The sequence below is a fragment of the Trachypithecus francoisi genome, unplaced genomic scaffold (assembly GCF_009764315.1).
Source record: "Trachypithecus francoisi isolate TF-2019V2 unplaced genomic scaffold, Tfra_2.0 Lachesis_group20, whole genome shotgun sequence".
Classification (NCBI taxonomy): domain Eukaryota; kingdom Metazoa; phylum Chordata; class Mammalia; order Primates; family Cercopithecidae; genus Trachypithecus; species Trachypithecus francoisi.
This window is the reverse complement of record NW_022681466.1, coordinates 54122296-54146824: the sequence shown is the minus strand read 5'-3', so window position 1 is coordinate 54146824 and position 24529 is coordinate 54122296. Positions and strand designations below refer to the sequence as shown.

The 24529-nt window shown below is 42.5% G+C and overlaps 1 long non-coding RNA gene and 1 pseudogene across 1 annotated transcript; both read left to right on the top strand.

The window, feature by feature from the left end:
• The first annotated feature begins 1152 nt into the window (after positions 1–1152).
• Positions 1153–18908, top strand: LOC117067623. Its single transcript, XR_004430806.1, has 3 exons — positions 1153–1490; positions 6889–6961; positions 18145–18908. It is a non-coding gene; the product is annotated as an uncharacterized LOC117067623 (long non-coding RNA).
• A 1828-nt stretch (positions 18909–20736) lies between these two features.
• On the top strand, positions 20737–21775 carry LOC117067617 (annotated as a pseudogene).
• The last annotated feature ends 2754 nt before the right edge of the window (positions 21776–24529 follow it).

The following is a 24529-nucleotide window of genomic DNA, read 5'->3' as shown; positions in this document are numbered from 1 at the left end:
TAAAAGCGCTAGATGTGGCAAATATTTGCTATTAAAAGGTTGGGGTGGAGTTGAGAGCAGCTTTTTCATATTATGTACACAGGCCTCCTATACACGGCCAGTAAATCTTCCCAAAGGGTGGTGGGCATTTCCAACGGGCCAAACATGGCCTGTTACTCTACTATTTCTCTCTTCCAGCAGCAAGGTCTAGTAGCACGAAGACCAACCACCTGATGGCCGCTAACCGTTCTACCCGTGGTCGTTTGGAACTCCGCGTGCCTTCCAGACCCGTTAAGGCCTTTGTCCGTTGAGGTTAGGACTAGGTGGTCTTGGCCAATGAGAACAGAGCGGTCACTGGGACCGGGTCTGCGCCGCTCTGAGGCCTAATGAGGCGGCCGAGCCTGCCTGCGTCCGGAGGCCGCCTTCCCAGGCCCTCTGTACCCTCAGGTCCTCTGCTGATTGGTGTTCTTTCGGGCAGCCTCCAGGCTTCCATGCCCGCCACTCCCGCCGCCATCCAAAGGCCCCCCTTGGTGGGGTTTCGTCCCGGCTGAGAGGCCGAGGCCGCCGTCAGTCATCGAGGTGGGGTGGGGAAGCTTCAAGGCCTGGGCCTGGCCAGGGGGCAGCCACAGCGGGGCCCCAGGTGTGTGCAGGGCGGAGGGCGCGGCCTGTCCTGGAGCCCCCAGCTCACCTGCCGGCCCGGGCCAGAGGACTCTGGAGGGCTCTGGGGGACCGGCGCACTCTGCCTCAGTTCGTAAGAGTCCGTAGTCTTCCTAATGTCGTCAGTCTAAGACAGTTGGTGTCCCAAATGGTTGATAGTGTTTTAGTTTACAATTTCAACACTTGTTAGGAAAAGAAAAGTTCAGATTACTAGGCCTAGATTCCTAATAAGTTTTGTTTTGTTTGAAATAGGGTCTCATTCTGTCACCCAGGCTTGGAGTGCAGTGGCTTGATGACAGCTCATTGCAGCCTCGACCTCCTGGGCTCAAGTGATCTTCCCACCTCAGCCTCCTGAACAGCGGGGACTACAGGTTCACACCACCATGTGTGGCTAATTAAATTTTTTTTTTGTTTTTTTTCAGAAACAGGGTTTCACTGTGTTGCCCAGGCTGGTTTTGAATTCTTGGGTTCCTGTGATCTTCCTGCCTCGGCCTCCTAAAGTGCTGGGATTGCAGGCATGAGCCACTGTGCTCGGCCCTAATACGTTTTTATAAATTTTTAAAAGTTGGAATTTGTGGTGTGGTTTTGATTGTCCACTGAAAAGGAATGATTGCAGTCTCCTTTTACGTTAAAACAAAAACAAAAAACAAACTTAAAAATAACCCTTAGTTTGGTTAGGAATTTAATAAATTTGACATTTATTGCTCTTGAAAAATAGCTGTGATCATCTTTTTTCAGGGTAATCACTTTGATCAATATGAAGAGGGACACTTGGAAATTGAACAAGCATCACTTGATAAGCCTACAGAATCCATAAGATGATCGTTGCTTAATTTTGGGTCTTAACCAGTTAGGTGGGTAGTGTTCATGTGACACTTAATGTGAATCAGGTTAAACTTGTTAATAACCAATACAGTTTAGAGTTGTTTTCTTGCATGCCACACAGTAACCAGATAGAGTTTGGGATGTAATCTAATATTTAATATGTTGGGAAATCAGTCCAAAACAATCTAGAAACACATTAGAATTTTGATGGGGGAAAAATATCTTTTTGGCCCATACTAATATTTTGTTGAAGGTAGCAAGTTAAAGTTTAGCATTTTGTGAATTGAATAAAGAAGTAGCCGGGCGTAATCCCAGCACTTTGGGAGGCCAAGACGGGTGGATCACGAGGTCAGGAGATCGAGACCATCCTGGCTAACACGGTGAAACCCTGTCTCTACTAAAAAAAATACAAAAAACTAGCCGGGCGAGGTGGCGGGCGCCTGTAGTCCCAGCTACTTGGGAGGCTAAGGCAGGAGAATGGCATGAACCTGGGAGGCGGAGGTTGCAGTGAGCTGAGATCCGGCCACTGCACTCCAGCCTGGGCGACAGAACAAGACTCCGTCTCAAAAAAAAAAAAAAAAAAAAAAAAAGAAGTAAAATATATTTTGATCCTTTATAGATTCACATTTTCTGGGCAATATAATTGTGTATGAAATGTTCCTACATAAGTAGAATATGGAAACAAAATTTTAAAGTTCCATTAGAAACAGTTAAGGGCTTGGCGCAGCAGCTCACACCCGTATTGCAGCACTTTGGGGGCTTGAGGTGGGCGGATCACCTGAGGTCAGGAATTTGAGAGCAGCCTGGCCAACATGGTGAACCCCATCTCTACAAAAATAGCAAAAATTAGCTGGGCGTGGCGGTGCACGCCTGTAATCCTAGCTACTTGGGAGGCTGAGGAACCAGAATTACTTGAACCCGAAAGGTGGTGGTTGCAGTTAGCTGAGATCGAGATCGTACCACTGCACTCCAGCCTGGGCGACAGAGCAAATCTCTGTCTAAAAAAAAAAAAAAAAAAAAACCAAACCAAACCAAAACAAAACAGTTAGGGAGTAATACGTTTTATTTACCAGACTCTTGTGAAATATGGCAAGTTTGGGCTCTGTAGCTTAAGAAATGTCTAGTATTTGTCAAAAGTTGATTATTTCTATCTTTTCACGCTGCTTAGTTTTAGGCACTGATGATATCAAGCAATAGAACAAGGAGATTTATTTACCTGGCTCTTAGTTTAAAAACAAAACAAAACTTCGGCTGGGTGCGATGGCTCACACCTGTAATCCCAACACTTTGGGAGGCTGAGGTGGGTGGATTACCTGAGGTCAGGAGTTCAAGACCAGCCTGGCCAACATGGTGAAACCTCGTCTCTACCAAAAATACAAAAAAATTAGCTGGGCATGGTGGTGGGTGCCTGTAATCCCAGCTACTTGGGAGGCTGAGGCAGGAGAATTCCTTGAACCCAGGAGCCGGAGGTTGCAGTGAGCAGAGACCACACCATTGCACTCCAACCTGGGCAACAAGAACAAAACTGTCTCAAAAAAAAAAAAAAAAATCTAAATATTTGACCATTATTTTTATTTTGAAAAACACATTATTTTTAAATAACAGTCCATTGTTAAAATGAACTTGCCATTATTGTCAGCCTTTACTATTTGTGCTTAAGTGTACATATTCAATAAGGGTTTCAGTGAGTTATTGGTAAAACTTTAGTGGGGAAAAAAAGTCAAAGAGGAAATCTCAATCTTTATAACCATCATGACAAGCCCTCTTCCCCTTAAGAAACACTAGCTTCTTAGGAAAATAAGACGGCAATTTAGAGAGTGCAGATAGTTTAACTTTAGCTTTTATTTTCAAAACTGTAACATAGTAAAGGATCAACATATATTAATGTTCCTAATTAGGTTGGTGGTGTGTGTGTTTGTATATTTAGATGTTTATAGAAATTTACACAACTTGGGGTGTACAACATTTTTCTTCCACAGCCGTTGGCCCATACTAGCTAAGCAGCCATGATCTGGTTTGTTTTGCATGGTCTGCCTTTTTAAAATTTCTTCTCTTCTTTCTCTCCATCTGCCACTCTCCTTTTTTCTTTTTTTTTGAGACAGAGTGTTTGCTCTGTCACCCAGTAGCATGATCCTGGCTCACTGCAACCTCCGCCTCCTGAGTTCAAGCGATTCTCCTGCCTCAGCCTCCCAAGTACCTGGGATTACAGGCACCCACCACCATGCCCTGGATAATTTTTGTCTTTTTGGTAGAGATGAGGTTTCACCATGTTGGCCAGGGTGGTTTCGAACTCTTGACCTTGGGCGATCCCCCTGCCTGGACCTCCCAAAGTGCTAGGATTACAGGCGTGAGCCACCGCACCTGGACTCCACCTCCCTTTCTTGTTTCTGTCCTTCTGGTCCAGTGAAAACTGCATAGAGTACCTTCTGTCTTAATGTGCTGGCATGATGCTAGACTTAGGCATGGCAATAATTGACGGCACATGTGATAATGCTGCAAAGGGAGAATTCTCATCGGCTGTTTCACTGAAAGCCTAGTCTTGTGTTTTGACATAAGGATAAAATGCCAAGCTCACTTTGCTAAGGTAAAAATCACTGGTTTGTGTCTTGTTCTGTATTATTTTGGGGATTGTCACAATAATGAATCTGTAGGCTAGATCCGTATCTTGTATTTGAAAAATAATTTTTCCATTTTAATTTTAAAACTTAGGGGGGTCAAAGTTTAAAAACAGAGCTATCAGAATTAACTCCCCAGTACCATATTCTACAAGATGCATGGTTGGTTAATATTCTTACACAAGCTATAATTCTGTGGGTACTCAACAGTAGCAGGAAATTTAATTAGATGAAATTTGCAACCTAGTATTCATCATTACTCAACAAAGATTTTTTTAAACCACTGAATTAAATGATATTTAACATTTTTAAGCCTTCTTAGAGGGCTACACTGAAAGATTTTTGGAAAATTTATTCCTGTGGCATGTGAGGCTAATGCTGTTTTACCTCTCACAATGTCCAGGATTTTTTTCTAGCACATATCATAGGGAGAACACTATCAGAGGCAGTCTAATTGAGTAATCATTGTTGAATAATCTCAGTGAATAGGAGAATTGATATATGCCTTATTTATTAAATAGTGCTACTTTCTCCACTTAAAATAGCAAATAGTATCTAGTACTCAGGCTGGATATTTAATTTTTTAAATAAATAAATGGATGTTCAGAAATGTATATTAATAATTATTCTTCTAATGAAAATTAGAAGTATACTTAATATGTTTTGTTTAGAAACAAATTTTTCATTATAGTTTGCCTCCAGTTTTTGTTTTTTTAAAAGTATCCTGGGCTCATCCCTGTAATCCCAGCACTTTGGGAGGCTGAGGAGGGAGAATTGCTTGAGCCCAGGAGTTCTAGATCATCCTGGGCAACATAATGAAACCTCATCTCTACAAAAATTTAAAAAGTAGCCAGCGAAGACTGTGTGTGCCTATAATCCCAGCTACTCATGCGGCTGAGGTGGGAGGATTGCTTGAGCCCAGAAGGTCAAGGCTGCAGTTAGCTATAATTGTATCACTGTACACCAGCTCGGGCAACAGAGCAACACCCTGTATCAAAAAAAAAAAAAAAAAAAGTCCTGATTTTCCCCCATCGATGAAATAATCAGCTGCTTAGCCCAGTTCTCCAGGTTGTGTGCTATAATAAACTTAAAGAAAGAAATTGTCCTTTAAAAACAAAACTAAACTGAGCAAGTGAAAGGCTTAATCTCCTCCCAACTTCTAGTTAGAGAAGATAACAGTAAAACAATGTTTTCTTTCCTCAGTGACTCCAAAGAACATTTTATCATTGAATATGGAGATGTAAGACAAACAATTTAATGTGCAATATTTGGTTTTAATGCAGAAATTTGTGGTTTAATCAGCTTTATAAATTGATTTCAGGAAATATGAGATTATTTTCAAATGGTTTACCTTTGTTTTCTGCTAACATTACTTATATTGAGACTTTTAATCATTTCTAGATTAATACTATAAATTACATTTTAATACATATAGAATATTTTGTGTTTAGAAATTTTCAATCTTTTCCTTTGAATGTATAGCACCATTTTTTTTCTGACATGGTTAGTGCTTATTTTAGCCTTGCCTTGGTACTTCACAATAACTATACAAAGCAAAGAACTGGACAAAGGACTGTAGATGTTTCCGATACCTTGACCCCTTAAACAAAAGCTGACGTTTAATTGTTGTTTTTAGCATTTTTTTCATGTAGTTTACATTGAAATACCTTTTCCAGTGTGCTCCTGGGAAGATGAGACATTATGTGTGTTGGTTTCTCCCCGCTACATGCACTAATAACTCTATTTATTAATTTATGGAGACGGAGTCTCGCTCTGTTGCCCAGGCTGGAGTACAGTGGCGACATCTTGCCTCATTGCAACCTCTGCCCCCCAGGGCCAAGCAATTCTCCTTCTCAGCCTCCCAAGTAGCTGGCATTATATAAATATATATATATATATATGTTATATATATGTGTGTGTGTGTGTATATATATATATATACTATATATAGAGAGAGACACACTTTTTTTTTTAAACCAATCAAGTCTAGCCTGGATTTTGCTCTGAGTGTTTTTTCATTTCTAGTGGTGGGACAGTCTTACACTTACAACTTACTTTGTATCATGAAAGCCTGACACATAAAACAACTAAACACAATGTATATTTTCTTTAAAATAGAATCTTAAAGTGGTGCTGTTTAGGTGGTAGATATGACTGATTACGTACTTTGATTTTATGTTTTTTTAAATGTGAGACAGAGTCTTGCTGTGTTGCCCAGACTGGAGTGCAATGGCAGGATCTCGGCTCACTGCAACCTCCGCCTCTGGGGTTCCAGCAATTCTTGTGCCTCAGCCTCCTGAGCAGCTGGGATTATAGGCACCCGCCATCATGCTCGGCTAATTTTTGTATTTTTGTAGAGACAGAGTTTCACCATGTTGGTCAGGCTGGTCTTGAACTCCTGACCTCAGGTGATCTGCCCACCTTGGCCTCCCAAAGTGCTGAGATTACAGGTGTAAGCCACCACGCCTGGCCTGTTTTATGCTTTTTAGTGTTATTTTAAAACTTCATAAATGTATTCTTCCCCTTTTCCCTTTCCCCTTTTTCTCCATTTTAAAATGTTATTTGCAAAAGTTGCCCAGTATACCATCAGAAAGTACCTTTATCCTATATGTTCTTCCCATGTAAAATACTAGCCAGCTTTTCTTTTTACATTAGTGTCCCTCTTATTTGGCACATTTACCCTATTATTAGCACCTTTTTGCATGCGTATATGTAGAATTATCTCTTGCTCATCATCTGTTTAAATGTCACTAGGCAGGGAAGAATATACTATTGGAATATTTTTGGTTTGTCTCTCTGTTTTGTCTGTCAGGATAATATTGGACACTGCTTACTCCAGAAACATGGGTGGAAGCTGGGCCAGGGATTGGGAAAATCTTTTCAGGGTAAGTCTTTACATTTACCAAAGAAAAAGAAAGAAAACTGTTTCTGATGCAAATCTTGTACCTGAATACATTTGTTGTCTTTTTAAAAAGGTGCTTGGGTTTTCCTGCTTCCCTGCCTTTCTACCCTTAGTCTATTTTTCCTGTAACTATATTTTAAGTCACTGTTAAGCTTCTATATTTGCCAGTAATTTGCAAGAGTAAGCTGCTGTGTCATCAAAACTTTCAAGTCAAACATACTGTGTGTGGCTCAACCTGTTTTAAATTTTTTGTTTGTTTGTTTTTTTGGTGGAGGTGATGGGTGGGTGGAGTGAAAGGGATGCGGAGTGAAAGGGATGCAAAACATCAGAGAATGCTTTCTTTGTACTATTTTGTAATGTATTGTGGCTTCAGTATTATAAAGAGAATCATCCAGTAGCAGAGTTTAATTTTTATCCTTTTAAATTCTCCCTGAAGCTGGTGATTGCCCTGGCTCTTTTGCACTGCAATAAGAAATCTATGTAGTGGTAGAAAGAAAAATTAACCCCCATGAAACATAAAATGAAAGCAGGGGTTTTTAAGGGCTCTCTAAGCAGAGAGGTTATTTCTCAGGTCCTTATCAAGGTCTGGAAAATGTATAGCTTAAAGATTCCATTGCATTTGTTACACTGTTTAACTATACCAGTCATCTGGATTATTTCAGCTTCTGAGTTCTTGCTAGTTGGAAACCAAGCAACTGCATTCAGTTTTTAGCTCTCTCGGATTCAAGAGCTGCTGTTTGTTCTTTGCAGATGTGATGTGAATGCTGCCTCCGAAATTATGGGAATCGTTGTGTCTCTACATCTGGTCATGGGGGTGCTTATTGTATAAGGGCATCTTTGGGGAGAAGTGTGCTACTGTTGACAAATTCTTTGAATTTTGGAAATGGATTTTGACAGTTTGAATGCTGAGGTCTGATCAATTCGAGTGTGTTGAGAGGACAGGTGTAGTGGTTCATGCCTGTAGTCCTAGCAATTTGGGAGGCTGAGGCAGGAGGATTGTTTGAGGCCAGGTGTTCAAGACCAGCGTGGGTGACAGAGCAAGACCCGATCTCTATTTTTAAAAAAAGAAAAAATTAATTAATTAAAGAGAGAGAGAAACCAAGAGGACAGGGCTTGACATACAGGACATTTTGGTTATTAAAACCTTTACTTTTAAAATTCTACTCCTGCAAATTCAGTGATGACAAATGGGAGATGCTCAATAAGTATATTTTGATGGACTATTCATCACTAAGCATTAACCTATTCTTTTGGGTAGTTAGAAAGATTCGATTACCTTTAAACTTGCTTTCCAGTGGCACAGGAATTCTTTGCAAACAATACAAAGAATACTCTGATTAAGAGCAATTTGTATGGTATAGGCCACAGATTGGTGTTTGTTTGTTTGTTTTGAGACGGAGTCTTGCTCTGTTGCCCAGGCTGGAGTGCAATGGTGCGATCTTGGCTCACTGCAACCTCTGCCTCCCGGTTCAAACAATTCTCCTGCCTTGGCCTCCTGAGTAGCTGGGATTACAGGCATGTGCCACCACGCCTGGCTAATTTTTGTGTTTTTAGTAGAGATGGGGTTTCACCATGTTGGTCAGGCTGGTCTCGAACTCCTGACCTCGTGATCTGCCCGCCTCAGACTCCCAAAGTGGCGGGATTACAGGCGTGAGCCACCGCACCCGGCTAGACCACAGATTTTCTAAGAGCCCAGGAGGGAGAAGATAATGAGGACTGAAATAGAGATGGCTTTTTGATAGAATTTGTCCCAGTGGTTTGCATAGGTGTAAGTGTTGGGTTGAACTGAATGGAGGTGATTGCTTTAGAAGGACAGAAGACTAGATTTGCTTTTCCCTCCAATTTGAAATACCTCTTCTATTCCAGGACGCCCAGGAGCATTGTTTTTACTCTCTTTGTTCAGGCACACAAGGTGGGGCCATTTCATAGTGGCTAGCAAATCTGTTTGAATCCTAGAATTTTTCATTTTAAGCATCAGAGACTTTAAAGTACAACTAGAACCCACAGAGAAGAAAAGAGGGGGAAGAGATAGATAATGTATTTAAGAAAGCATAGGTAAGTGGCTACTCACCTTCTTTGAGTGATCCAAAATTATTATCAATTTTTGTTTTTAAGGAGATTTTAGGCAGGGTGCTGTGGCTCATGCCTGTAATCTTAGCACTTTGGGAGGCTGAGGCAGGAGGATCACCTGAGCTCAGGAGTTCGAGACCAGCCTAGGCAACATAGCGAGACCCCATCTCTGTCTTCTCTTACGCCCCCCCACCAAAAATTAGTTGGGCTTGGTGGTGCATGTCTGTGGTCCGAGTTACTCAGGAGCCTTGAAGTGGGAGGACTGCTTGAGCCCAGAAGGTTGAAGCTGCAGTGAGCTGTGATTGCACCACTGCGCTCTAGCCTGGGTGACAGAGTGAGACCATGTCTCAAAAAAAAAGAAATAAAAAAGAACAGTTTAGCATTTTGGTTCTTTTTAAGCTTTGAGCTTCTTGAAAAGAGGAATTAGGTTTTCTCTATATTTTACCTCCATCTCCGTGGTAACAGGTGTATATATATATATAAAATAAAGTACTCAATAACACATGAATCTATTCATTTAAAAATGGTGCATTTTGTGGGTATACAGGAGTGTGCCTGTATATTTATGTTTGTATTTGCTTGACCATGAAGAGAAAAATTTGTGTACAGATAGACTCTCTGAAGAGAAAATGAGTTGCATTTTACTATATTTTAAAAATTTGATATCATGTACTTGTATTACTATTCAAAATATATCATTGTTTTAGAAAAGACCTAGAGTAGGCAGAGTGAAAGCAGAGTAGGGTTGGAGCATTTCTTTGGTTTTATTTATGTACACCTCCTTCCCAGTCCTGTTTCAGTTAGGAAATAAATGGTGACTACAGTAGAATAAGGCCTGCATTAGGTAAGTCTCAACAATATTTAGACTACATTTTATGACTAAATGAAAATTAGATTTTTTTTCCATTAGAGATGAGGTCTTGCTATGTTGCCCAGGCTGGTCTCAAACTCCTGGCCTCACGCAATCTTCCCACCTCAGCCTTGCAAAGTGCTAGGATTACAGGCAGAAAATTAGATTTGAATTCTATACAATATAATAGAAACATGTAATGTTACAATTTAGGCCTTATGGTTAAATTGGAATGCTAATTAATATTGCACTAACTTCTGACCTGGTGTGGTGGCTCACACCTGTAATCCCAGCACTTTGGGAGACTGAGGTAGGAGGGTAGCTTGAGGACTGGAATTCAAGACCAGCCTGGACAACATAACAAGACTCTGTCTTAACAGAAATGGAAAAATTAGCCAGGTGCGATGGCACATGCCTGTAGTTCTAGCTACTTGGGAGGCTGAGGCGAGAGAATTGTTTGAGCCCTGGTGCTGGAGGTTGTAGTGAGCTGTGATGGGCCACTGCACTTCCTGCACTCCAGCCTGGGCAACACAGCTTGACCTGTCTCTATAAATAAATTATGCAAGACCTGTCTTAATCAATAACAATATTTTACTAATTTCTTAAGAAAAACCATTCTTTGAGAATATACTTTTATTAATATTATAGTGACATAGATACATTTCTCTGAATAGACTTTGCAGAAGCTAAGTTGTTTTTTTTTTTTTTTTTTTTTGAGACGGAGTCTCACTCTGTCGCCGGGGCTGGAGTGCAGTGGCCGGATCTCAGCTCACTGCAAGCTCCGCCTCCCGGGTTCCCGCCATTCTCCTGCCTCAGCCTCCCGAGTAGCTGGGACTACAGGCGCCCGCCACCTCGCCCGGCTAGTTTTTTGTATTTTTTAGTAGAGACGGGGTTTCACAGTGTTAGCCAGGATGGTCTCGATCTTCTGACCTCGTGATCCGCCCGTCTTGGCCTCCCAAAGTGCTGGGATTACAGGCTTGAGCCACCGCGCCCGGCCGCTAAGTTGTTTTTCTGTCTCACTTTTCCTTTTCTTTCTTTTTTTTTTGAGATGGAGTTTCACTCTTGTTGCCCAGGCTGGAGTGCTGTGGCACCATCTCAGCTCACTGCAACCTCTGCCTCCCAGATTCAAGTGATTCTCCTGGCTCAGCCTCCCAAGTAGCTGGGATTACAGGCACACACCAGAACACCCAGCTAATTTTTAATATTTTTGGTAGAGATAGGGTTTCACCATGTTGGCTAGGCTGGTCTTGAACTCCTGACCTCAAGTGATCGGTCCGCCTTGGCCTCCCAAAGTGCTGGGATTACAGGCATGAGCCACCGTGCCCGGCCTTACTTTTCCTTGTCAATTCATGTTTTCCTTTGTACAAAGGAAATAACGCTTAATATTCATTATGTGTCAAATATTGATCTAGAGTCTAGATGTTTTGCATTGTCTCATTTAATGAAATAGGTATTAGTATGCTCATTTTATAAATTAAGAGTTTTGGAAAGATTATACAGCTTCTGAGTCTCTGCCATTCAAACATATGCCTGACTTTGAAATCAATATTTATACCTTTTCCCTTCTCAGGAAAAGCTGATACTGAAAATAGGAATAGGTAGGTGGTAGGATAGCAAACATGAAGCTCCCCCAAATCACAAAGCAAGGTATGGACTGTCAGAAAGGCTGAGTTATACACAGAGCTGGTGTAGCTGAAGGAGCATGTAGCTGTAATCTCTGTTTTCTGCTAATTAAATGGGCCTTGGAGTCTTTATACAGTTGCCAAAGGCAAGCATAATTTTAGTTATTTATGAACCAGATTTAATAAGGTATGGGCTGAGACCTTTTTAATGGAATAAATATAGACAATAGAGAGGAGGCCCAGATAATAAACAAGATTAGTCAGAATTGGCTGTTGACAGTAAGAGGCTAGGTTTTAGGGATAAAATAGAAAAGGAAAGGGCCGGACGTAGTGGCTCACACCTGCAGTCCCAGCACTGTGGGAGACCAAAGCAGGAGGATCGCTTGAGGACAGGAGTTCAAGACTAGCCTAGGTAACATAGTGACACCCTGTCTCTACAAAAATTAAAATAAATATAAGGATGAAAGGGATTGCAGGAGAGGAGAGGGAATGAGAAGGGGGAACTTGCATGCTGTGCAGAAAGGGACTACTTGTTTCGTAGTACAGCGATCATCACATTTAAAGGATAAATGAAAAGACCTTAAATGTGAGTTAAGTCAAGAAAAAATAATAATCAGGAAAGAAGTCGCAGTTCCAGTGGCATGTGCCTGTAGTCCTACCTACTCAAAAGTTTAAGGCAGAAGGATCAATTGAGCCTGGGAGTTTGAGCCCGGGCAACAAAATGAGACCCCATCTAAAAATTAGCCAGGTAAGGTTAGCACACACCTATAGTCCTAGCTACTTGGGAGGCTGAGGTAAAAAGATTGCTTGTGTCTAGGATTTGAAGGTTACAGTGAGCTATGATTATGCCACTGCACTCCAGCCTGGGCAACAGGGCAAGACCTTGTCTCTAAATAATAAAAATAATAAAATAATAAAAATAAAATGCTAAACGGGCTCGAAAGAAGAGTGACTAGGGATAACTTCAATAAGAAGTCCTGAGGAGAGAGGAATAGATATTTCCAAAGATAGGAGATACTGATGTATACACAGTAATTGCAGTTGACAAAGAGTAGGCATAGCTAATTGGAGCCAATTGTGTCCATGGTATAGTGGATGTCATGCATTCTTTGACAGAAGAAACCACCTCAAAAATTTTTTTAATGTTGAACTTCAGTATATGAAAGAGAGGGGAAACCCACACAATTTTTTTTTTTTTTTTTGAGATGGAGTTTTGCTCTTGTCACCCAGGCTGGAGTGCAATGGCACGATCTCGGCTCACTGCAACCTCCGCCTCCTGGGTTCAAGTGATTCTCCTGCCTCAGCCTCCTGAGTAGCTGGGATTACAAGCATGAGCCACCACACCCAGCTAATTTTTGTATTTTTTAGTAGGAAATTCTCATGTCCTGTGAAGAGAAAATAGTGGGGAGGAAGAGAGGAAAAACAACAACAACAACAAAAGAACAATCCTGGAAAAATTGATATAGGCCACATTACTCTGAAGTCCATGATTTAGTAGGCAGGGATGCAAGTGGTTTATGTATGTAAACAGGTTGCTGTTATTTTCTTCTGAAGTTTAAGTTGTCTGACTTCAGTTCACAGGATTTTAAGAAAGCACAGCTTAGTTTTCAGTGACTCCAAATTAGGAAAAATGGAAAAAAGAAGGAAAAAAATTGAAAACATTATTCTGGAGACTTGTAACCAAGACAAATTAAATTTGGTGCAAGCTGTAGAAAGTAATCCAAATTGAAAAAAAAAAAAATTGGCAAGACTAGAATCTAACAACAGGTATACAATCATTTGGAAACAAAAGTTTTTCTCCAGTTTCCCATTTTACTGAAGACAAATCATGGTAGGATTCATTAGCTTATTATACTTGGTCTATATATTTGTATACAATGCAACAAGAATAATTATTTTTTTTTTACATAGGCTTTTAAATTGCCTTTGATGGAACTTTGTTCCATAAGAGAAATCTAAGACTTTTTAAAGTCCAGCCCAGCCATGGATTGTGCCATTAAATACTCATGAGCTGGGTGAAATTACCTCTCCTCTTGGGGTTCTAAGATAAACCTGGGGCTTCTGTGCCTGTCAGAAAGTGACATTCTTTACTTACCACAGGTCAGAAACCCTGTTCAGGGACTGTGTACACAAAATATGAGGCTAGTTTTCCGGGTTTGATTCCTTTAAGGAAAGCACACCATTCCAGTCAAAGCCTTGGTAAAATAACCACTTTCTCCAATTGCATCCTGTTACAAGTGAAAACAGACTCTTGGTGCACTTATGCAAATAACTATATTGCCGTAAGTTAAGAATACTCACAAGTAGTTTCCAATTCTGGAGAAATCAGGTAGAGAGAAACAAATATGCTCCAAATTTTGTTGATAAGAGTATACAAAATTGTTAAAAGCTTTCATTACCTCAAAAGAAGTTAAGACTCTGAAAAACAAAACAAGGGATCAGTAAACATATTAAAGAGTCAAAAAGATCGGTTAAATCTATGCAGCTAATTCCTGTTCTCTCATGTAGTTCATCAGTATCAATTCATGAACATTTTAGCTCTCCATGAGTCCTGAAAGTTTTCCCTCTATTCTAATGTCACAGTCTCCAAAGTTATCCGAAACCTGCATTCAAGAGCACCAGTTGGAGGCTGGGTGTGGTGGCTCATGCCTGTAATCCCAGCACTTTGGGAGGCTGAGGCGGGCAGATCATGAGGTCAGGAGATCGAGACCATCCTGGCTAATGCGGTGAAACCCCATCTCTACTAAAAATACAAAAAATTAGCTGGGCATAGTGGCAGGCACCTGTAGTCCCAGCTACTCAGGAGGCTGAGGCAGGAGAATGGCGTGAACCCAGGAGGCAGAGTTTGTAGTAAGCCAAGATCGCACCACTGCACTCCAGCCTAGGTGACAGAGTGAGACTCTATTTCAAAAAAAAAGAGCACCTGTTGGAGATTTATAGCTGATTATAAGACCACCTTCTAAAGAGGACCAAAACAAGATAACAATTGTCCATGGATGAAAAAAAAGTTTTAAGGTAGCCATAGTTAAAAGACATAATTGACAAGGAAATTTGTTATCTCTGTGGCACACAATAATTGTAATATAACAATTATGATTATTATTGATAATGTACACTAAGTTATATCAGAATTACAGGAGTTTCCTGTAATTTTGGAACACATACCAATAACATATTTATACATATACAGCCCAAAGAAAACCCAACACCACTTCACATTTGACAATGCCTCCTGTATAATTTTTTGTACCAAATAAGCCAAATTATGTCTTTTTGGGCTTTAGGGAAGCTAATATCTTAAAGGATTAATTAGGTTAGAAAAATATATAATTCATAATTTAATTTTAGAAAGTTTGTCAAATATAAAAGGTTTAAAACACCTGATATTACAAAATAGGATCACAGGTCATTGTAAAGTCATGTATTTAATCAAAGTGATAATTCAAGGATTAGAAAAACACAGACACACACACACACACACACACACACACACACACAAACTGGCCAGGTGCAGTGGCTCATGCCTGTAATTCTAGCACTTTGAGAGCCCAAGGCAGGTGGATCACCTGAGGTCAGGAGTTTGAGACCAGACTAGCCATCATGGTGAAACCCCATCTCTAGTAAAAGTACAAAAATTAGCTGGGTGTGGTGGCTGGTGCCAGTAATCCCAGCTACTCAGGAAGCCGAGGCAGGAGAATCACTTGAACCCAGGAGACAAAGGTTGCAGTGAGCCAAGATTGTGCCATTGCACTCCAACCTGGGTGACAAGAGCGAAACTCAGTCTCAAAAAAAAAGCAAAACCTTTCATTCTTTGATGAGACAATTTTCTAAACAAAAAAGCCCTAATAAAAATAGTATGAAGCCAATTACATTTGTTTTCAAAATTTTATAAACAATCTATACAATTTAATCTTGATTATAAACTATAACTTCCATAAGCCTTTTATAATCTTTATAACCTTTATAATAGAGTTGGCTAATGCTTCTAGAAAACCTTGTTAATCTGACACAGGGGTCCATATACTGATTTTGCATCAGTGTGCCTTTGACATTAATTAATTTACAAAGAAACTGAACTTATTTTGTCTTTGAGAATTGGCCCTTACAATCTTACATGCCCACCTCTTCTGCCTCAGGAACTGACTGAGATTTTGATGAGACTTTGGTTCCATTCCTGGACACAGATTCAACTGGAGAGCTGCCCCTGGGGCCAGAGCAGTTCACTGCTGCATACCAGGATCTGAATGACAAGCTGACTCAGCAAGAAAGGCTCCCAGAGGTGGTTCCAATGCTAGACTGGGACCAGAACCAGGCCCTAGCTCGGCCTTTTCACCTCAAAAGTAAGGTTCAAACTGTATATCGAGATCAGGCTGCAGATCATCAGGCATATGAAATACTTGTGACCGGGCGCAGTGGCTCAAGCCTGTAATCCCAGCACTTTGGGAGGCCGAGACGGGCGGATCACGAGGTCAGGAGATCGAGACCATCCTGGCTAACCTGGTGAAACCGCGTCTCTACTAAAAAATACAAAAAATTAGCCAGGCAAGGTGGCGGGCGCCTCTAGTCCCAGCTACTCGCGAGGCTGAGGCAGGAGAATGCCGTGAACCCGGGAGGCGGAGCTTGCAGTGAGTTGAGATCCGGCCACTGCACTCCAGCCTAGGCGACAGAGCGAGACTCCGTCTCAAAAAAAAAAAAAAAAAAGAAATACTTGTTCCACCTCTAGACAGTCAGAATTCAAAAGCAACCAAGTTTATTGTGTTGATGAAAAGAGTCAAACTCTGTAAAATATTTGAAGAGGTTTATTCTGAGCCAAATCTGAGTGATCATGGTCTGTGACACAGCCCACAGGAGGTCCTAAGAACATGTGCCCAAGGTGGTTGGGATACAGTTTCGTTTTATATATTTTAGGGAGGCATGAGACATCAATCAAATACATTTAAGAAATACATTGGTTTGGTTCAGAAAGGTGGGACAACCCAAAGTGGGGGCTTCCAGGCTACAGGAAGGGTGCCTGGCTCTTAGCTGGTTCTCTCCTGGATCTGGAAAGAAAGGAAGGAAAACAAAGGGGGAAGGGGATTCTCTATAGCATGTGAATTTTTCCCACAAGAGACTTTGCAGGGCAATTTCAAGGTATGGCAAGGAAATATATTTTGGGTTAAATATTTTTTCCTTGTTTCATAATGTTATGCCAGAGTCAGATTGAAAAGTAAGTCATGATCTATAGGGTCAAATAAAACCCATCTGATGAGAATTTATGGTTTGTAGGGCATGCCTCCCTCAGACCCCTTAGGTAGGAATTTGGGCAAGATAAAAACTCAGAGCTCAGTCCTCAATTGTTTTGCCCAAGAACCTGAAGAAAGCTCTAGCTCAGCATTGGAGGCTTGCTAAGGTTGATGGAACTCCACACTGATTTGCATCAAAACCTCAGCATCAGAAACAAATTTTGCAGGCTGAGTATTTAGATTCAGGTACAGATATGAGTGACCATGGCTCGTGACACAGCCCTCGGGGGGTCCTGAGAACATGTGTCTGAAAGATTCTCCCTGGGGCCTGAAAGCCTGGGGAGATGAAGAGCTCTTCCCTTCTCAGGCCCAGTCCCAAGGTGCAAGGCCACCTGTGCCAGCACCGTGTTCCAGCAAGAGAGCAGAAGCAGGAAGGGGGCTTGCTGGAAGACATGTACCCCTGCAGATCGAGAAGGAGGCCATCTGGGTACCACATAGCAGTTATATCAGACTGGGACACTTCTTGTTTATAGGAGACTATAAACCCCAGCCCTGTCCTCTCTTGGGGCTGTCGCCATTTTACGCCTCAGCCAGTCTGCACCCAGGCACTCATTACCTCGTGTTGTTTGTTGGTTCGCTCTCAGGCTTCAAACCAACACAAGAACCTTACAGTGCCCAAGGGGGTTGGGGTACAGTTTGGTTTTATGTATTTTAGGGAGGCATGACGCATCAATCGAATACATTTAAGAAATACAATGGTTTGCTTCATAAAGGCAGGACAACTCAAAGTGGGGGCTTCCAGGCTACAGGTAAATTTAAACATTTTCTGGTTGACAATTGGTTGAGTTTATCCGAAGACCTAGGATCGATGGAAAGGAATGTTCAGGTTAAGATAAAAGATTGTGGAGACCATGTTTTGTTGTGCAGAGGAATCTCTCAGCAGACTTCAGGGGGAAAGCAGGTTATAAATATTTCTTATCAGACCTAAAAGGGTGTCTGGCTTTTAGTTTATTCTCTCCTGGATCTGGAAAAAAAAAAGGAAGGAAAGCAAAGGGGAAAGGGGATTGATTCTCTATAGCATGTGGATTTTTCCCACTTGAGACATAGCAGGGCAATTTCAAGGTATGGCCAGGAAATATATTTTGGGTTAAATATTTTTTCCTTGTGTCAGAGTCAGATTGAAAAGTAAGTCATGATATATAGGGTCAAATAAAACCCATCTGGTGAGAATTTATGGTTTGTGGGGCATGAGTCCCTAGACCCCTTAGGTAGGAATTTGGGCAAGATAAAAAATCAGAGCTTAGTCATCAACTGTATCCAGGCAGCCTGCCTCCAGAACTCCAGTGAACTCAGATAAGCCTCGAGGGCCCCCTGAGCAATAGACTTTCTTAATTCCATCTAGAGCCTGAGACTCAACCCAGAGACCCTTGAAGAGATCCAGTCCTCTTAGCTCCAGCAAGAAGCCCCAGCACAGCTTCCACAAGCTCCCTGAGGAGGTAGAACCTTCTTTAACCCAGCAGGAGGCCCCAGCTCTGCCTTCTCAGTCCCTTGAGGGAGTCTAGTCTTCTTCAACAGGAGTCCCCAGAACAGCAGTTACCCCCCTCTGAAGAGATTGTAGCTCAGCCATCAATGCATCATGAGGTAAATGTCCCATTGAAAAGTTGGAATGAAACTTAGCACTCACACTTGCCCAATGTCAAGCCAGGAACAAGCTGCCTCTCAGCCTCCAGAGCACCCCAAGGAAGTCAACTCTTCCTCAGCCCAATTAAAGGCCCCAGCTCAGACACCAGAGTTCCCTGAGGAGATGAAACCTTCTGCAACACAGCAAGGGACCCTAGCTGAGCCTCCAGGTCCTCCTGTGGAGGTTCAACCTTCCCCCAGTGAGCAGGAGCAGCCAGTTCAGCCTTCTGAGTTTCCTAGGGGAGTTGAACCTTCTCAGACCCAGCAGAAGGCTCCAGCTCAGCCTCCAGAGTCTATGGAGAATGCAGCTCAAACTCCACCAAATGTTAGGGTGACAGTTCAGCCTCCACGTAAGGATAAAGCTATTATAACTTGCCCAACATTACATTCAAAGCTGCAGATGTGGATGTTACTATAACTTCAGAGCCTACCAGGGAGACTGAATCTTCTCCAGCCCAGCAGGAGGCCCCAACCCAGTCTCCAGAGGAGGTAGAACCTTCTGCAACACAAGAGGAGGTTCCAACTGAGCCTCCATGTCCTCCTGTGGAGGCTGACCCTTCCCCCAGTGAGCAGGAACAGCTTAGCCCTCTGACTCTTCTGGGGATGTTGAATATTCTCCAGCCAAGCAAAAGACCCCAGCTCAGCCTCCAGAACATCATGAAGTCAGTTTCACCTCTAGGTCACCATCAAGCTCAGCATTCTGATTTGCCCAGTGTCACTGTTAAGCCTCCAGATATGCAGCTTACCAGAGCAACAGAGCCTACTGCAGAGGTGGGAACTTCTCCAGTCTATCAGGAGGGTACAGCTCAGCTCTCAGGGCCGGTTAATGATGTAGAACCTTACAGGGGCCCACCTCTGCCTCCAGAGTCGTTGGAAGAGGCTAGGCCTTTACCAGTTCAACAGGAGACTTCAATTCAGTCTCCAGAACCTATTAAGGATGAGAACCCCTCTGCAACCCAGCAGGAGGCTGCAGCTGAGCATCCACAGACCCCTGAGGTGGTTGAGTCTTCTTTAATCCAGCAGGATGCCCCAACTCAGACTCCAGAGCTCTCTAAAGAAGTTGTAGCTCAACCTCCAGAGCATCATGAGGTAACAGTTTCTCCTCTACGTCATGATCAAGTTCAGCCTCCAACATTGCACAATGTGACTGTTAAACCTGTAGATCACATGGTTACCATGACTCGAGATTTCACTAATCAGGTTGAAATTTTAACCCAACGGGGGCCCCAGCTCAGCCTTTAATGTCCCCTGAGCAGTTTCAACATTTGAAAGACCAGCAGCAGAGATTATAATTCAGCAGCTAAGTACCCTTGAAAATGATGAACTTCCTCCAGTCCATCAAGAGCCCACAACTCAGCCTCCAACTGAGCTCTCCTCAGACTTTGAAGGTTCATTGAAAGGTGGGATGATATTTTCACCTCTAGATCTGTCTTCAACATTCAAAAGCAATTCGTCTTTGCCTAATACCACAGTTAAAAATGTGAATATGGAGCTTCCCATACCTTCAGCAGTCACTGGAGGTTGAAACTTCTCCAGTCCAGCAGGACAACCCTCCTATTCCCACTGAGCAGGCTGACTTTTCTCTAGCCCAGCCTGATCTCCCTTCCCCATCTCTGCATTCTCCTGAAAAGATTGAACCTCCAGTCCAGTAAGAGGCCACAGCTCAGACTCCAGGTCGCCCTAAGAAAGTAGAACCTTCTCCAGTCCAGTAAGAGTTCCAAGCTGAGTCACCAGAGCCCCCTAAGGAGGTTGAACCATCTGCAACCCAGTAGGAAGCCTCAGATCATCCTTCGAAGTCCACTGAAGAGGTCAGTCCTCCATCGCAGCAGGAGATACCAGCTCAGCCATCAGAGCCACCTGAGAAGGTCGAACCATCTCCAGTCCTACAGCAGCCCCCAACTCAGCTTTTAGAGCCAACTGAACAGGTAGAATCCTCTCCAGCCTAGCAAGCAGGCCCTGCTCAGTCTTCAGAGCCCCCTATGGTGATAGAAACCTCTCTGACCCAGCAGATGGCCCCATCTTTGCCTCCAGAGTTCCCTCAGGAGTTGGACCATATCTAACTCAGCAGAAGGCTCCAGCTCAGATTCCAGAGCCCCCTATGGAGGCAGAACCTTCTCCAACCCTGCAGGAGGCCACAGTTCAGACTCCAGAGTCCCCTAAGGACATAGAACTTTCAAGCCATCAGATGGTACCAGCTCAGCTTCCATAGCCACCTAAGGAGGTTGCTGCTCAACCTCCAGCTCACTATGAGGTGACTGTTCCAACACAAGGTCAGGATCAAGCTCAGCATTCAATATTGCCCAGTGTCACAGTTCAACCTTTGGATCTGGGGCTTACCATCAATCCAGAATCCATGACAGAGGTTGAACTTTCTCCAAACATGCAGGAGACCCCAACTCAGCCTCCTAAGAAAGTTGTACCCCAACTTCCAATATATCAAGAGGTAACAGTTGCAACACCAGGTCAGGATCAAGCTCAGCATTCAGTGTCACCCAGCATTATAGTTCAACCTTTGTACCTGGGACTTACCATAACTCCAGAACCCAGTACAGAGGTTGAACATCCTACACCCATGAAGAAGACTATAGTTCCTCCAAACCACCCTTAGGTGACATTTCCACATCCAGACCATGTTCAGACTCAGTATTCAAACCTGACTCAAGCCACAGTTCAACCTTTGGATCAGGGGCTTACCATCACTCCAGAATCTACTACAGAGATTGAACCTTCTACAGCTCTGACGACTACATTTTCTCCTCCAAAACATCCTGAGGTGACACTTCCACCTTCAGACAAGGGTCAGGCTCAGCATTCAAACCTGACTCAACTCACAGTTCAACCTTTGGATCTGGGGCTTACTATCACTCCTGAATCCACTACAAAGGTTGAACCTTCTACAGCCCTGACGACTACAGCTTCTCCTCCAAAACACCCTGAGATGACATTTCCGCCTCCAGACAAAGGTCAGGCTCAGCATTCAAGCCCGACTCAAGTCACAGTTCAACCCCTGGACCTGGAGCTTTCCATAACTACAGAACCTACTAGAGGTTAAACCGTCTCCAACCATGGAGGAGAGCTCAACTCAGCCTCCAGACCTGGGGCTCGCCATCACTCCAGAACCCACTACAGAGATTGGACATTCTACAGCCCTGGAGAAAACTACAGCCCCTCATCCAGACCAAGTCCTAACTCAGCATCAAAACCTGACTGAAGTCACAGGTCTACTGCTAAACTAGAACCTACTCAGGATTCATGGGTGCAGGCTGAAAGTTATGCTCAAAATAAGGCTTTAACTACACAAGAGGGAACTGACTCAACAGCTCGAGTTTGAGGATTCTACAGCAACTGTTTTCCACGAAACAAATGGTATGAATTTTTAAATTAATTTATATATATATATTAGTTTTTTTTGTAAAGATGGGGGTCTCGCTTTGTTGTCCAGGCTGATCTTGAACTCCTGAGGCTCAAGTGATCTGTCCACCTTGGCCTCCTGAAGTGGTGGGATTACCGGCACGAGCCACCGCGCCTGGCTCAAGCACCTCTAGATTCACAGTAGACACTGCACTAGCTGATCCTTCCCATTTCTAGTTCAGGTCTTTCATTTCATATGTTAAGGTGCGCTGACTCCCAGTCCATGGCCTTTTTGATATCTCTATGGGAGTAGAATGTGGCAAGATTTTTTTTAGCCTCAAAGACTCTCAAAGTTTAAGAAGTATTGCTCTAAATGATTTTTTAAAAATATCCCTTATTAGAAAAGGAAAACCCACCATTTTTGTAGAAGCCTTTTGCTGTAGAACAATGGGATGGAATAAAGGTAGCTCACAAAATAAGGGAATATTTCTAACCTTGTTTCTTCTCTCCAAATTCTTCTATACAGGTCCAGACAGATGGGCATTGTTTCCTTTCTATTAACTGAGGAGACAGGATGACAGGACTGGAGTATGTCATCACTGTCCTAAATGTACTGAAATCTTAACAACTTTAGCTGAAAAAAAGGCCAAAGCAGGCTGTGAAAATATATTTAAATGACAAACTTCAAAATGATCTATGCTAGAATCCCAAGGCAGGCAGGGAAAACTGATTCCTTGGAGGAAGGTAGTCAAAGAAATAAGAAAAGTGACCTAGACCCTCATCCAGTATGTGTGATGTACTTGGGGAGGGAGTAACCCCTTTCCTTTATTCATCTACATATGTCCATGAGCCATGAGAACACACCTCTCCACATGAAGCTCCTCAATACAAGACCTCTGATTGCATCACGTAAACCCTCTTACAGGGGCAAAGTCTAGAGAATCTGAAATGGTGAGCCTATATCTTAATCAAAGCCCTGAGAATAACCTTGAGGAAGACTCCCTGGTAATGAGGAACAACGGAAGAATCAAGGTGCCTGGAATCAGGCAGACCTGGGTTTGAATTCTGGCTCTATCACTTTCTGGTGAAGTGACTTGAATAATGAACATGACCCTTTCTGGGTAGCATTTACAGCACAAGGGCATTTGGGAAATAAATGAAAGACAATGTATATAGCACGTAGCAGGGGGCTGGACACAGTGCTGGTGCTCAGCTATCATGATGTCACATGTGCACTGGCCAGTGAGCATAAACCCTTGGGATGTCCAGAGGTGGTAAAGCCAGGAGTTCCAGAAGTGTGGGATTCTCAGAAGGAAATGGAGCTCTCTTCTCTAAAGGTCCTATTCAAGTTAGAAAGTAAGATACAATGCACACAAAGCCAAATTGTCATCATTCAGCTCCTATTACAGGGGAATGAAGAGCTTCATAGAAAATTACTTGCAAAGCTTGTAAGTGGTTTTGCCACTTATTAGCCATGTGAACCCAAGCAAATTACCCAGAATCTCTGAGTTTCAACTTCCTCATCTACACAATAGGAATGATAATAATATCTACATCACAAGAGTTGTTGGAAAAATGAAAATGAGATCTCATAGGAGGTAACATGTATTGAGCATTTACCATATGCCAAGCACTATTCTAAGAACTTTGGACGTGTATCTTGTTGGAGGCCACACAAACGTTTCTTATGATTAGGCATAATTGAAGCCCGTCAGTAACAACATGAACCTGTGATCAATTAAGCAGCTGACCAATCATTACCCCCTCCTCCTTGATCTTGTTATCCAATAAATACAAAGGGCTGTAGAAGCTCAGGAGCTGCCTTTGCTCACTAGAAGCAGGGAGCTCTCTTCTTCTTCCCCATGCTAGCCTTTCCTTCAGTTTATTTTGTCTTAAGTTTTCATTTCTACATTCATCCCTTCGTTCAGTCTTGTAATGACAGTCTCAGGCAGTAAGAGTAAGTGCTGTAATGATGATGATCTCAAGCACTTAACAGTAGTAACTGCTGTAATGATGGTCTCAAGCAGTAACAGTAGTAACTTCTGTAATGACGGTCTCAAGTAGTAGCAGTGGCCATCGGCCACAAGTGGCACCCAAACAGGGATATCAGGGGAAAAAAGAGACCTGAAGAGACCCAAAGGGACCTGAAGAAGCCTGCAGAGATAAATACAGATAAATAGAGATAGAGACAAATAGAGGTAGGTAGAGATGAGATGAGCAGGTAGAGATGAGAAGGAAGAGATGAGAAGGGACAGTTGAGAAGGGAGAGATGAGTAGGAAAAGAAAGGGACTTGGAGAAACTAATAGGCACCATAGGAACAGATAGGGATAAAGACTAGCAAACACTAGCAATATAAGATCAGTGCCCTAAAAAGGTACAAAAGTAGAGACTAGTAGAGACTAGCAATGACTAGCAGAGATTCTCAGGGACAGATAGGGTCCTATAGGGACTTGAAAGAGGACAGTCTGCTGGAGAAAAAAAAAAACAACAAAAAACCCTAAAGCCCAGAGGGAAAGAAAACTAAAAACCAACCAAAAGAACAAGAAGTCTGCCAGCAGCAACATAAGATCAGTGCTCTAAAAAGGTACTGGTCAGTGCCCTAGAGGTACAAAGAATGGGAAATTTTTGAATCAGGGTAACATGAGGAAGAATTTGGTTATTTTCTCTTTTTTGTTTGGAGTTTAGTATGTACCATCTTTTATTTCAGGGTCTGAGATAATTTTTGCCCCACCTACAGCACCTATCAAAAGTTGTG